At 46.6% G+C, this 12,035-nt stretch overlaps 1 non-coding gene across 1 annotated transcript; it reads left to right on the plus strand.

Annotated features, from left to right (window-relative positions):
- The first annotated feature begins 11,615 nt into the window (after positions 1–11,615).
- On the plus strand, positions 11,616–11,717 carry LOC112868761 (U6 spliceosomal RNA). The gene has a single exon (XR_003224355.2). It is a non-coding gene; the product is annotated as a U6 spliceosomal RNA (small nuclear RNA).
- The last annotated feature ends 318 nt before the right edge of the window (positions 11,718–12,035 follow it).

A 12,035-nucleotide genomic window follows, 5' to 3' on the forward strand; every position in this document is an offset into this window, starting at 1 on the left:
CGGTGGCAGTAATGAAGGGAAGGTAACGCTGTGGGGAACATAATGGGACGTAAGGGTTATTTAGTAAGCTCTATTGCTGGACACTCATGTGGGTGACCTCCATCTCCGGTCATAATGTCGCTCCTCCCTCGCTGGTGGGGTCGAGGGGACACCTTCACAAAGGGAAATTTGTGCCCCATTTTTAGGAAGAGAGGGGGGCTTTTCCTACACCTGCTGCTTCTCAGTGGCCTTCAGCTCAAAATAATCCTTCTGCCAGGGTGGCGTATTTGGGGGGCCACGTTCCGATCCCCGCCAGGACATAATATCAGTCTAAAGACGACATGAGTACAGTGATTGTCCTCTTAGTGGGAAGAATATCTTGGACCCCCCCACCCCCGACCCCAGCACCTGGCCCCGTCATGATCCCTCCCCCAGGAGGGGCCATACTGCGGGCATCCAGTCTGGGTTCTAGGCGTTCCCCAGAAAGGGGGACAGGCTGCTTGGCAGACATCCGGGGCCTCTGTCACTGTCGAGGATCCGTGTTTTTTCCTCTGTGACGGTTTAGGACTCTCAGTTCTCTCCCGTGTTTGGGGTGGGAGTAGAGAACTCTGAGCCCCATCATCTTTAATCCAGCCTTGGCCGGAACATTCGGCTCGAGCAGAAGCATTTGATGAAAAACCCTGAGAAAGTGGGAATCGGCTGAAACAAGTGGTTTGAAAAAAGAACAACCCTGAGGTAGACGGTGGATATTTTTTTGGACAGCTAAGATGTTTCACCGAGCAAGCCTGCTCATCTACACGCGCTCTTTACCTCACCGGCATAAAGTTAAGCTCTGGCGAAGTCTTTGTGATAAGAAGCATACGCATATGCTCGGAATATGGATAGTGTTGTTCCATCGGCTGTTTCCCTGTCGCCTGGGCGCCAGCGTGCGTTTGCCACGAGACTGGCCGAGTGTTTAGACTATTCGATACAGACGGCCGTGTTGGTTCGCTTCTAGTTGGAAACTGCATTTCTGATCGGAGGCTGGCTTCACTCACAACCGTGGTGACTCCATGTGATTAACTCAGCCTCTGTAAAGTGCCCTGTGGGTCCTCTTAAAACTGGAACCATCGCTCAAGGCATAGCTTTTTATGAGTATCTACTTATAAGTAAATGACACAAATTTAACAGATTTTAACTCTGAAACACGATTCAGAAACTCAGTTTGTTACGATGTGTGAGCTTTCACGATGATGTGCTTTGCCATGGGTCTCCGAAACTCGTTTTCGGAGGTGTTCAACAGGCTTCTTCGATATGGCGACTCACGTCCCTGGTTTGGCAGGATTTCTGTGTATTAAATCTCGAGGATTGAGAGGTCTGGGTTATTTATCCATTTACCCATCAATTATCGCAGAATGTCCAACATCTAACTCATAGTTAAGCTTTTTGTTTATTTAACAATATATTTCTGTGGCGCCTGGCTGGCTCAGTTGGTGGGGCATGTGACTCTTATCTTGGGGTTGTGGATTTGAGCCCTATGTAGAGATTATTTAAAAATAAAATCTTAGGGTCGCCTGGGTGGCTCAGCCGGTTACCAGACTGACTTCAGCTCAGGTCATGATCTCACAGTTCATGAGTTCGAGCCCCACATCAGGCTCTGTGCTGACAGCTCAGAGCCTGGATCCTGCTTCAGATTCTGTGTCTCCCTCTTTCTCTCCTCCTCCCCCCTCATGCTCTGTCTCTCTCTCTCTGTCTCTCTCTCTCTAATAAACTGAAAATAAAATTTAAAATAATCTTTTTTTAAGTTTATTTTTGAGAGAGACAGAGACAGAATATGAGTAGGTTAGGGGCAGAGAGAGAGGGAGACCCAGGATCCAAAGCAGGATCCAGCCTCTGAGCTGTCAGCGCAGGCCCGACACGGGGCTCGAACTCACGAGCTGTGAGATCATGACCTGAGCCAAAGTAGGCTGCTCAACCGACTGAGCCTCCCAGGCACCCCAACATTAAAAATAATCTTAAAAAAAGTTTGTTATTTTCTTCTATGCCTTCCGTTAATTAGATATTGTACCTCCTAGAATGATCCTCTACTTTTCTTATATTAAAAAAAAATTTTTTTTTAAGTTTATTTCTTTATTTTGAGAGGGGCAGAGAGAGTGCAGGTGGGGGAGGGGCAGAGAAAGAGAATCCCAAGCGGGCTCTGAGCTTCCAGGGCAGAGCCTGACAGGGGGTGGGGACTGGAACTCAAGAACTCATGAGATCGTGGCCTGAGTGGAAAGCAAGAGTCCCAGGCTTAACGACCCCGGGACTAGGCACCTCTAGTCTTCTTATACTTCTTCCTGTATTTTCCATTTTTCCAGCCCCGTAGCCCGATCTTCACCTTTCAGTTCATCTTTCCCCTTACCTGCTGAACTTGTAAAAAATTTAATTTCAGGCTCTGTCTGGCCTCTGACGATGATTCTCAATCCATGATGCAGAATTTTCAGTTTCTAATGGTATCCAACAGCAGGTGCGTGTGTGTGTGAGAGAGAGAGAGAGAAAGAGAGAGAGAGAGAGAGAGACTCTTTCCCGGAGTCGGGGCAATCTGTAGTCCTTTTTGTCCTCTTTTAAAAAATGTTTAAAGTTTATTGTTGAGAGAGCGAGAGACAGTGTGTGAGCAGAGGAGGAGCGGAGAGAAAGGGAGACACAGAATCCGAAGAAGGCTCCAGGCTCCGAGCTGTCAGCACGGAGCCTGACGCGGGGCTTGAACTCACGAACGGTGACATCATAACCTGAGCCGAAGCCGGACGCTTAACCGACTGAGCCCCCCAGGTGCCTCAAGGGCGATTTGTAGTCCATTTTGGATCAGCCACGTGACAGGTGCAGGGCGCGTGGGACACACGTGTCACGGGCAGGTCTGGGCGACACCCCGGCTGTGGGAACAGACACGGGGTAGTTTCTCTGGCTCTGTTTTCTCCTGTGTGAGTAGATTTTGTGGAGGTTTACATGAGATGCAGCTGTGAGACAGGCCCCTGCCGGTGCCAAGATCCTGCCCCCTCCCCGGGTGATTTTAGGCTGAGTCTTGGGGAGAAACGCGAGCGGGACCCAATCGGGCTGCCCTGGTGTGCGTGGAAAAGGAGCTGTGCGTTCCGAACCCTCCCGGTGCAGAATCTCTTCCCAAGATACTTGTAGAGCTTTGTGCGAGGCTCAACACAAGCCGTTCATCCCGGAGGCAGGAGCGTGCTCAGCCCCCGGCTTCCGTGAAACCATCCGAGGCGTGGCCGTGTGACTGTCTCCAAAACCACGGGAAGGAGGAGATCCTGTCGGCTGGCTCTTTCGATGTGACAGTGATTGTTTCCCTTCTCTTTTGACCGGACCCTGCTCCTGAAAAACAAACTTGCACATACAAACATGCCCCAAATCAGAAAACGGAACGTATCAGCTGCCGGAGAGCGGGGACAGCCCAGTTTGACCCGCTCTTGTGCGACCGCAGACAGGGGTGGAACGCAGGACGCGGGCCGGGTTTGAACTCCTGGCCACAGGCGACGCAAAGGCAGTGAAGCTTGTCCCACGGGGACAAGGCGGTGGGGAGCCCCATCTCCGCCCGCGGGGAGCCCAGAGCACGCTAGCCACGTTGTCGGTGGCAGGTTATTTTGGAGCCAGTTTTTACCCATTTAATAAATACTGACGGGAGAACCCAGCTAGCGTCACTTGCGCTTCTGAGGGAAGAAGTTCAACGCGGACAAAACGCTCCAGGGTTAGTCTATCCTTGGCACGGAAGCCACCATCGTGGATGAAACGTTCTCGGCGCTGACAAACGCGGTGCAGAAACAAGAAGCTGAGGGCGAAGGGACACGCTTCCTTCCAGGCACTCGGAACGCGCACCCGCCTCCCGCAGCATCTCGGGCCCCGGTTCCGTCTGCCGTTAGCGGCTCCGACGAGGGGTGGGGGGTGCCAGCGCCCCCCAACCTAATTTAAAATAACCAGGTCCAGATGCGGGTGCCAAAAAAAAGAGGTTTGCACCATTCACCACCGTGGCCTGGATCGTATTTCAAAAGTGTCAAATCAAAGCCGTCCCACCGAAGCGCCTGATTTCTTAACGAATTCCTTATGTATTTCATCTCTTGAATGCAGAAAAAGCGGGGTGTCCGCGGGGGAGTAGATTTCGGATTGACAGAAACAAAACCTGCGGGCGTGATCCCTCGTGACACACACCCCGTGTAGCTGATATCTCGCCGTGGAATTATTTGCTGCTTCGTTAAGATGCTTTCGTCTAAAAGCCACATCTGAGAGGCACTTAGAGAAGAGGGTGCGAGCACTGGAGGGAGATCCTGTTGAAATCTCCACATTTAAAGGCTTTGCAAAACGCTGACGTTCTGTCGCGTTGATCCAGGGCTATTAAGAGCAAACTTTGAAACAAAACCTTGTCATTTCTGTACGTTAGAGCACTGGCCTCTTTCCTGAAGAAAGATTCCCACTAAGGGGTTGTTTCTGAGTTCTGACTCACTATGTTAGGTGCGTCCGGATACTGAATAAAGCAGGTTTTTTCTTTTCTTTTTCTTTTTTTTGAACAGAGAAAAGAGGTACATACTCAAGGTGATTAGACGGAGAAATACCTATCTGCAGGCAGACGGATGGACAGAGGACAGATGAGCAGACAAGATAAGCAGACAGTAGCGTCATCAGCTTTTGGAAAATCGCGATGTCCTGTGTTCGGGCTCCCGGTTCAACGTGGTTTTGGCTCAGAAACATGCAGCCTGGAGAAGTACTCTTGAGTATTCTTGTCCAAGGATGGAGGGAAGTGCCTCAGGACACTGAGTGGGACTCTGAAGACGCAGTGATTGTTAGAGTGCGCCCACCCTACGGCGCCCAGCAGCGGCTCTCGCAGCCATGGATTTCAAGCGGTTCTTTCCAACTTCCATGCGCGGAATCTTAAACGGTACCTCTAGCTTCAGAACGAGCAAGCGTAACTGAATTCACTTATCCACCTCCTGCCCCCCCCCCCCCCCATCCAACCGAATAGCCTGGAAATAACTGGACAGAAACTGGCAACAGGACTCTGAAAAGTGGAAAAGAAGAAGGGGGACAGGTCGGGGACCTCAGGTCTTCAGGTGTGGTGACCTGGTGAGGTCTTTGATCGCCCAGATGCCCCGCAGGGGTGCCAAAGTGGCCTGAAACCTGGCGGAGACAAATAAACAAGAAAGGCCGGGCGGAAGAACCGGAAAGGAGGAGCCCAACAGGGCCCGAACAGGGGGTGGGGGTGGGGGTGGGGGGGCTGCTTCCCAAGGGGACCTAGCAGGGGACCGGATTTGCCTTCAAAGCCTTGCTGGGCTGGCCCAACCCCCACTCCGCACCTGGGAACTGCTCCCCTTGGGAGGGGCGGCATCGCAGCTCGGAGCTCTCCACCCAGTGCCACGAGGGCTCTAGAAACTCACCGGTCACTGGGGCTACAGCCCACAAAAGCGGGTCAGAACCAAACAGTAAATGTAAAGGGGTCACTTGCCTGCTAAAACAGAAGATTTATGTAGCATTAAGAGGCCCCCTAACAAAGTAGCCAAAATGCCCATAAAACTTCGCTCATCATACCAAGAACCAGGAAAACTACCCTTTGAGAAAGAAAAACCAGGGGCACCTGGGGGGCTCAGTCGGTTTAGCATCCAACTTTGGCTCAGATCACGATCTCACGGCTTGTGCGTTCAAGCCCCGTGTCGGGCTCTGTGCCGGCAGCTCGGAGCTTGGAGCCTGCCTCGGTTTCTGTGTCTCCCTCTCTCTGCTCCTCCTCCTCTGCTCTCTCTCTCTCTCTCCCAAAAATATAAATGAAAAAATAAAATTAAAAAAAGGGGAATAAAAATCAACAGATGTCAATACTGAAGTGAAAAAGTGTTGCAAGTGTTTGACAAGATTTGAAAACAGTCGTAAGTAAGAATGTTCAATAAACAACGACACATTCTCTTGAGACAAAATAAAAAATAAAAAATTTCTGCAAAGAAATAGAAGTTATAAAAACTCACTGGATGGACTGAGTCGTAGAATAGAGATGACTTTGGATAGGATCCATGAACCTGAACACAGATCAATGAATTCATTCAATCTGAACAAAACCAAAAAGAAACAGACTGAAGAAAAAATGTAGTCTGGGGGATCTGTGAAACAGATGTCTAACTAAATATCCAAAATGGCCAACATTTATCATCCGAGTTCCAGAAAAAGGGAAAGAGGGTGTGGCTGAAAAAATACTCAAAGAAACAATGGTTGACAACTTCCTAAATTTGGCAAGAGACATAAAACTACAGATTCAAGAAGCTGGGAGAAATCCAAATAGCATAAGCCCAAAGAAATCCAAACAAAGACACGTCACTATTAAACTTGTGAAAAACTAAACACAAAAATAAAACAAAATGAAACAAGACTTAGAAACAACCAGGGAGAGATGATGCTCTACCTGTACCGGAAGACTGAATTAATTATGCAGATTTGTCATCTGGAACCATCAAGCCAGAAGTTACTGGCGCATTTTTTCAAGAGATAAAAGATCTGTCAGCCGCGAATCCTATATCTGGCAAAGCTATCCTTCAAGAATGAAGGGGAAATAGACTTCTCAGATGAAGGAAAATTAAAAGGATTTGGTGTAGGCAGACCTACCTCTAAAGATTGCTACAGGAAGCGCCCTAAACCTTAAAAAAAAAAGGTTATGGATTGAATTGTGTCCCCCCACCCAAATTCATACGTTGAAACCCAACCCCCAAGGAGGTTGTATTTGGAGACAAGACCGTTAAGGAGGTAGCTAAGGTTAGGCAAGATTATAAGGATGGGGCCCTATTCTGATAGGATCGGTGGTCTTCATAAGAAGAGGAAGAGCCCCCAGGAGCGTGTGCACGTAGAAAACCGTGTGAGGACACAGAAGGTGACAGCCTACAAGCCAAGGAGACGGGCCTCAGGAGAAACTACGCCTGCCAACACCTCGCCCTGGACCTGCAGCCTCCGGGACTGGGAGGGACGGGCTGCTGATGAAGTGCCCAGGATCGTGGTATGTGTCATGGCAGCTTGAGCAGACAAAGGCATAAAAGTGACAACAGACAGAGGAGGGGACCTTCGGAGAGGAAGACAAGGACAACGGAATGAGAAGACACAGAGGCAAACGTAACAGACTGTTCTTCCCCTCTTGAGTTTCTTTAATTATACTTTATGTTTGAAGCCAAAATTGTAATACGATCTGATGTGGTGCTCAATGCACGTACTGGAAACGCTTAAGACGATTATTATTATTATTATTTTTTTTAATGTTTATTCATTTTTGAGACAGAGAGAGACAGAGCATGAACGGGGGAGGGTCAGAGAGAGAGGGAGACACAGAATCTGAAACAGGCTCCAGGCTCTGAGCTGTCAGCCCAGAGCCTGACGCGGGGCTCGAACTCACGGACCACGAGATCGTGACCTGAGCCGAAGTCGGCCGCTCAACCGACTGAGCCACCCAGGCGCCCCTAAGACGATTATGTTTAAGAAGTGGGGAGGGTTGGGGATCTAAACGCACGTAAAGCGTCTACACTCAGAGGGCAAAACACTCATAGCACAGGTAGTGGTATCAGGTCACAGCTGGGACAACGACAGTAAAGTTATGCCAAGTGGTAGGTAAAAAAATATCGTATATAAAGAAGAATCCAGTGCTAAAAACTGTTCAGGTAACTAACAAGAAAGGAAGCCCCACCCCCCAAAAAAAGAAAAAGAAAACCAAAGGAATGAAAAAAGAAGATACGTAGAAAACAAAATATTGAAATGGCAGACTTGGGGCACTTGGGTGGCTCAGTCGGTTGAGCGTCTGACTTGGGCTCAGGTCATGATATCGCAGTTGGTGAGTTTGAGCCCCGTGTCGGGCTCTGTGCTGACAGCTCGGAGCCTGGAGCCTATTTCGGATTCTGTGTCTCCCTCTCTCTCTGCCCCTCCCCTCCTCGTGCTCTGTCTCTCTCTGTCTCAGAAAAAAAAAAGTGTTTAAAATGGCAGACTTAAACTCTAATGTATCAATGACTATTTTAAATATTAGTGGTATAAATATACCAACTAAAAAACAGAGATTAGGGAATCCGGGTGGCTCAGTTGGTTGAGTGTCTGACTCTGGATTTCAGCCCAGGTCATGGTCTTACGGTTCATGAGTTCAAGCCCCACGTTGGGCTCCATGCTGGCAGTGCAGGGCCTGCTTGGGATTCTCTCTCTCTTTTACTCTCTCTCTGTCCCTCCCCAGCTCGTGCTATCTCGTTCTCTCTCAAAATAAATAAACTTAAAAGAAAAAAAGAAACTACTGTTAACAAAAAGACAGAGATCAATTATTCTTCAGTAAAGTTGGAAAAATGAAAAATGAAAAAAGGTAGAGATTGAGTGGGTAAGACACGTGATCCGATCCCATGCAGTCAGGGAAAAATGACTTCAAAATAACGCCAGTGATGAGGAGGGAAGAAAAGGATGGGAAAGCTGTATCGTGGAAATACGAATTAGGAAAACAAAAAACACCAAGAGTGTTTATCATAACATCAAAGAAGGTAAGCTTCAGAGCAAAGAAAAGTTACTAGCAACAAAAGCGGGCATCACAGAATGATTAAGGCTCAGTCAACTCAGCATGATCCAGCAATCCTAAGTCTGTGTGTAGCATACCGCAAGGTTTCAAACTATACGAAAACAAAACTGGAGAGGAAAGGAGAAACACACAGGCACAGGGATTTCAAGAGCCAGCTTACAGCGTTTGCTAGAACTCCCAGAGATAACACCCACAAGGCTGCAGAGGAACCAACAATGCCATGGCCCACTGGGTCTGCCTGACATCACAGAACCGTCCACCCACCCATGGCAGGCCACACATCCCGCACCAGCTTCGTGGACCACTCACCAAGAAGGCCATATCCTCAGTCAGACAGCAAACTTTAACCAATCAAAGAGAATTTTGAACTATACCGAGTATGTTTTCTACCCACAACAGAACCAGATTAGCAGTCGGTAAGTGAAATACAAGAGAACAATCCCCAAATTCTTGGAAATTCAACAACACACTTCTAAATAATCTGGGGGTTGAAGCAGGAGTCTCAAAGGAAATTTGAAAATAAAAATAAATGAATGAAGTTGAATGAAAATTGAAACAAAATTGAAAATACAACATATGGAGGCACCTGGGTGGCTCAGTTGATTAAGCATCCAACTTCTCTGTTCAGGTCATGATCTTGCGGTTCGTGAGTTCGAGCCCCACATCAGGCTCTGTGCTGACAGCTCAGAGCCTGGAACCTGCTTTGCATTCTGTGTCTCCCTCTCTATTTGCCCCTCCCCTGCTCACGCTCTGTCTCTCTCTCAAAAATAAATAAACATTAAAAAAACAAATTAAAAAAATAAAACATCTCAGTTTGTGGGGTTTAGCTAATACAGTGTTGACATTTGAAAAGAGAAAAACTATTGATCAATAATCTAAGTTCCTAGCTCAAGAGCCCAGAAAAAGAAGAGAAAGGAGACAAACAACAACTAAAAGCAAGCAGAAAGAGACTTAAAAAAGAGCAGAAATCAATGAAAATCAAGACATGGAAATGAGAGAACGAAACAAAAACACGTTATTTGTCAAAAAAGTCAGTAACACTGACAAACCTCCAGCTCAACTGGCAAGGATAAAAAGAGAAGAGACAAACCATCAATGTCGAATGAAAGAAGGGCATCACAGAGGATCTTGCAGACATCGTAAATCATAAATTTGTCACAAATGTCAGATATTTGACAACTGAGAAGAAATGGACTAATTCCTTGAAAACCACAAACTACCAAAACTCAGCAGGATGAAACAGATACGCGAATAGTCCCATAACCGTTAAAAAAGAGTCTATAATTAAAAGTTCCTGAAAAAGTTCCAGATGTTTTCAAATAGAGAATTTCTCCAGCATTCAAGGAATTAACACCAGTCGTACAAAATCTCTGCCAGTGAAGAGAGGAGGTCCTCTCATCTGAGTCCCAACTCATTTTATGAGGTTGCTATTACCTTAACACCAAGGTACAACAGACAGTACATAAAAATAAAGCTGTACGTCAACACCTTTCGGGAGCTTAGGTGCATAAATCCTCAAGAAAATATTAGCAAACTGAATCCAGTGATGTTTTAAAACGATTGTACATCATGAGCAATTGGGGTTTGTTCCAAGGATGCAAGGCTAGTTCAACATCAAAATCAACCAATGCGGGAATGCAAACTGGTGCAGCTGTTCTAGGAAAACACTGTGGAGGTTCCTCGAGAAATTAAAATAGATCTACCCTATGACCCAGCAATAGCACTGCTAGGAATTTACCCAAGGGACACAGGAGTGCTGATGCACAGGGGCACTTGTACCCCAATGTTTATGGCAGCACTTTCAACAGTAGCCAAATTATGGAAAGGGCCTAAATGTCCATCAACTGACGGATGGATAAAGAAGATGTGATTTATATATACAATGGAATACTACTTGGCGATGAGAAAGAATGAAATCTGGCCATTTGTTGCAACGCGGATGGAACTGGAGAGTGTTGTGCTAAGTGAAATAAGTCATACAGAGAAAGACAGATACCATATGGTTTCACTCTTATGTGGATCCTGAGAAACTTAACAGAAACCCATGGGGGAGGGGAAGGAAAAAAAAAAGTTAGAGAGGAGGGAGCCAACCCATAAGAGACTCTTAAAAACTGAGAATAAACTGAGGGTTGATGGGGGGTGGGAGGGGGGGAGGGGGGTGATGGGTATTGAGGGCTCCTGTTCGGATGAGCACTGGGTGTTGTATGGAAACCAATTTGACAATAAATTATATTTAATAATAATAAAAAAAGTCAACCAATATAACCCATCATATCAATGGGCCAAATCACTTGCATGTCTATTTGTCTTGATGTCTGCTTTCCAGAGGACCTGAACTTTATTCATTTGCTAAGGGCTATGTACCAAAACCCCATAGCAACTTAAGTTGATAAATGTAACAGTGACACTTTAGATGGATTTTCTTTACGATTAGTTACAAGGTAAGGATGCCCAGTGGCACTGCCACCGTTTAATGCACTGTTGTGGAGATCCTAGACAATGCCGTAACGAAAGAAAATGAAATAAGAGGTATAATGAACATCTACCTAGAAAAATCAGAAGAACCATCAAACTACAGTTGACTTTTTTTTTTAACGATTATTTATTTTTGAGAGAGACAGAGCACGAGCAGAGGAGGGGCAGAGAGAGAGGGAGACACAGATCTCGAAGCAGGCTCCAGGCTCTGAGCCATCAGCACAGAGACCCATGCAGGGCTTGAACCCATGAACCGTGAGATCGTGACCTGAGCCAAAGTCAGATGCTTAACCGACTGAGCCACCCAGGTGCCCCAAACTACAGTTGACTCTTGAACAACATGAGGGTTAGAGACACTGACACCCATGTAGTACAAAATCCCCATACGACTTTGGACTCCCCAGAAATTTAACTACTAATAGCTTACCATTGACCAGAAACCTTATTGATAACGTAGTTGATGAACACATGTTTTGTATATTATGGGTATCATACACTGCATTTTGATCATAAAGTAAGCTAGAGAAAATGTTATTAGGAAAATCGTAAGAAAAAAATCTACATACAAGCGGACCCACGTAGTTCAAACCCATGTTGTTCAAGGGGCAACTGTATTAGAACACATACAGGACTTCAGCAAGTTTTCCAGACCATACACTAAAGTTGAAATGATACACAGAAGATTAGCATCACCCCTGTGCAAGGATATGACATGAAAATTTGTGAAGTATAGCATATTGTTAAAAAATTTTTTTAACGTTTATTTATTTTTGACAGAGACAGAGAGACAGAGAGAGACAGAGACAGAGCATGAGGGGGGGAGGGGCAGAGAGAGAGGGAGACACAGAATCCGAAGCAGGCTCCAGGCTCCGAGCTGTCAGCCCAGAGCCCGACAGGGGCTCGAACTCATGGACAGTGAGATCATGACCTGAGCTGAAGTCGGATGCTCAACTGACTGAGCCACCTAGGCACCCCACGTATTTTTATTAAGGATGGCCCTTGTAATGAGCGCTGGGTGTTGTATGAAAGTGTTGAATCACTAAATTCTACACTTGAAACT

Source organism: Puma concolor, chromosome D4, assembly GCF_028749965.1.
Source record: "Puma concolor isolate L17-30 chromosome D4, mPumCon1.1.hap2, whole genome shotgun sequence".
NCBI classification, from domain to species: Eukaryota; Metazoa; Chordata; class Mammalia; order Carnivora; family Felidae; genus Puma; species Puma concolor.